Source organism: Magnolia sinica, chromosome 4 (genome assembly GCF_029962835.1).
Source record: "Magnolia sinica isolate HGM2019 chromosome 4, MsV1, whole genome shotgun sequence".
NCBI classification, from domain to species: domain Eukaryota; kingdom Viridiplantae; phylum Streptophyta; class Magnoliopsida; order Magnoliales; family Magnoliaceae; genus Magnolia; species Magnolia sinica.
In genome coordinates, this window is record NC_080576.1 from 110654924 (window position 1) to 110658296 (window position 3373).

The 3373-nt window shown below is 40.0% G+C and overlaps 1 long non-coding RNA gene across 2 annotated transcripts; it reads right to left on the reverse strand.

The window, feature by feature from the left end:
• Positions 1 to 205: 205 nt before the first annotated feature.
• On the reverse strand, positions 206 to 2772 carry LOC131244639 (uncharacterized). Of its 2 annotated transcripts, none has more exons than XR_009170434.1 (4): positions 2618 to 2772; positions 1779 to 1817; positions 1294 to 1331; positions 206 to 677 (listed from the first exon to the last, which is right to left on the reverse strand). It is a non-coding gene; the product is annotated as an uncharacterized LOC131244639 (long non-coding RNA). The 2 variants fall into 2 exon arrangements; XR_009170435.1 differs by having other exon boundaries at positions 206 to 901.
• Between the last annotated feature and the right edge of the window lie 601 nt (positions 2773 to 3373).

Here is a 3373-nt window from a genome sequence, read left to right on the forward strand (position 1 = left end):
GCCTACCATTTTCAAAGAAATAAGAGGTCATTTTAATCCAATGAATACATACTGGAGACTGCCGCTTGCACATTGAAAACATTTTTCAAATTTTAAAAGAATAAGAACAATGACATGTTCTTCATGTAGAAAAATCCAATAAATGAATGCCAAATCATCTCACAGTACTTAAATGATAGCAGAGATAATAACCAACAGGTAAATATATCAACAATCCATGCATTTATAACCATACGTTTCTAGTGCATGTTTATATCATGACCAAATTCAACTGCCTCAACGCTTTCGGGGGTACTAAAAAAAATCCAAGTAGGAATTTATCCATAACCCACCTATGTCAATAGCACCATACATGTTCTAAAGTAAAATGTCCAAACTAGCCAGCCCATACTTGAGTACTGAAGACCCAACACAACTCTCTGGACACCAAAACCCACCAACCTACGGTGTCTTTGATATCAGCACCAACTTCTAGCTTCTGAAGTTACTTTCTGCATGTTCCAGCCTTTCGCTTCCCAGATTGCACCCAATAGACATGATGAAACCTGGAGAGAGAGAGAGAGAGAGAGAGAGAGAGAGAGAGAGAGAGAGGCATACCTACCTGCTAAGAACCAAGGTGCTAATTGGCTCTTAGAGAAGGGAAGCTACTGTTGCTGGTGCTTCTTCCTCTTGCAGGCCTACACAACAAAGCCAAAAAGGAGTAAAAACTACAGAAAGCCAAAGGAAGCAGGTGCTATTTGGGGCATAGAAAAAACGCTAGTCTTCCATCAACAACAACAACAACAAAAAACATTTGGTCTGAGCAAATGAACTGAACATATGAGGCTTGCCTTTGGATGATAAAATGACCCATATGATGGGCCACATGGCTTATGGGTGATCCCCCACAAAAAGCACATGACTACAATCAAATAAATGTAAACATCAAATCGGGCCCCATTACTTATTAACCATCAGTTGTAATTGCACATTCATCAGGTAGCGAAGATCGTTTGACAGGAGAGAGATTCATGCCATGATGTGTGCACCACACCAAAAGCTCCAGTTACCAAAATTTGGCCCCACACATACCATTATTGGATTAAACCAAAAACATCTCCGTTGATCAAGCACCATGTTTCTTTTGGTTCTTAAGAAGTGATTTTTCATGAAGCCTTTAGAGAATCCAAGGCAATGAGAACCCAAAGGCACAACAATTTCAAAATTTTACAAAAGATTGTGTGGTTCAAGTTGGATAGGATAGGTGGATAATTCAGATGTTTGCAAGAAACCAAATGAAGAACAACAGACTACCTTCTCGGGCTACGGCTTCTAGAAATCTTCCGTACTCCCTGTGGCACAAAATTTGAGTTAGAACATCTCCCTTTTCAAGAACATAGGGGTGAGATCCAATCATCCAAAAGATTGTGTGGTTCAAGTTGGATAGGATAGGTGGATAATTCAGATGTTTGCAAAGAAACCAAATGAAGAACAACAGACTACCTTCTCGGGCTATGGCTTCTAGAAATCTTCCATACTCCCTGTGGCACAAAAATTGAGTTAGAACATCACCCTTTTCAAGAACATAGGGGTGAGATCCAATCATCCATCAGGCTGGTACGACCATGCAATTTTTGAGGAATGGAGAGAAGAAAAATGCAATTTTTGAGGAATGGAGTCGAACGTCTTCCGTACTGAAGAAGAAGAAGAAGAATTATTGGTCCTCAATTTGGTTTAAATGTCTTCATAAGTGATCTGTTGAGTAGCAGTGATGTGAAGGCAATGAGTATGCCTCTCACCTCTGAAACCAATGCTTTGCGACTCCAAACAAAGGCACCCTGTAAAGCAGCACAACAAAAGTAAATAGTTGTTATTAAAACTAGCACTGAATATAAGGCAGGCATGCTGCAGGTAATGGACAATGTAGTTACATGAGTAAAAGATAAATGACTTCATACACATACATGACATGCAACATCTCTGACAAAATCAGAGATAAGAGTAACAATCATTCAATGGAAATAAAGATTCTCCCCTTGCGGATGCCTACCTTTATTTATTCCCATTTCTCACATTGTTTATATTTTTGTATAACTACTACAGAAAATACAGTAAACAAAGATGTTTCTTGCTTTCATTTCTGCATTCATTTGTCAATTAACTACAATCAAGCCATTTAAATGTCTTGAACTGAAAGAACATGCAGAGGGTCAACAGTCTTTTTTTACAAGTCAGACAAGTCTTAGTCAGTCACTGTGATCCTTGAGTGTTGGTCCTAAAAATATGGTTCTTTCCCCAGCCTTAATCAAAAATACATCTTACAGATGTTAACTAATTCAGTTCCCATTGAAGGCTTGGAAAGAAAAGAATATAGGTGTATTTACTATTGATGGAGTACAAAACTGTCTACGTGCAGAGCTCCATACCGAAAAAAAAAAAACAAAACAAAACCAAAAACCAGACCACCCGCAAGACGCAGATAAGATTTTTCCACCACGTATGACATGTATGCAATTTCTAAGTGCTTGTGTATCATCCATCACAGTCTGCAAGATATTTCAGACATGATGAAACCAGGAGAGAGAGAGAGAGAGAGAGAGAGAGAGAGAGAGAGAGAGAGAGAGAGAGAGTAGCATACTGCTGCGGCTATTGGAGAAGGGGAGCTGCTGCTGCGGCTGTTGCTGGTGCTTCTTCTCTTGCGGGCCTTCTCGGAGTTTAGCGTGTTCCAGCAAGGAGGGTAACGACCGAGAGATCCGCGTCTTCAACAAGCAATGGAAATGGAAGCCATATCAAGAGAGGCCGGAGTGGAGAAGGGAGATCGAGAGACGTTGGAGAGAGGAAGAGAGAGAGACTTTCGGGATTTGGGGATATGGGTGTGCGATTTGGGGATGGGGCGAGGGAAGAAGGGTTTGGGAGAGAAATGGCGCGAGCGGTTTGGGAAAGCAGGGGCAAATGCCGCTCGATATCCTGAATCCTCTTCTGCATCAGATAACTTTTCAAATCCGAAATAGTGTACGTTTACCATTGTTTATAACAAAAATATCTGTTAACAGTCGTACATGCAAGAGGGACCAATTTATGGACGGTTAAGATTTTATTATATAAGAAAATTATAAATATTAAACACCTAAAACTAGATAGATTATTTGAATGGTCTGGATAACTCTACATCATTGTCACTATTTTCATGAACGAGTCACCACTATTTAACATCTTATACCAAACTCACAGGCTTTTACAAAGAAAAAAACGGTAAACCTATCTTTGGAAAGGGGAGGGCTCTATGGGCCCCACCATGATGTATATTTTTCATCCACACCGTCCATCCATTTTCCAAGATCATTGTAGGGTTGATCCCCAAAAATGAGCTCTAAATAAGTCTCACTAGAACCAC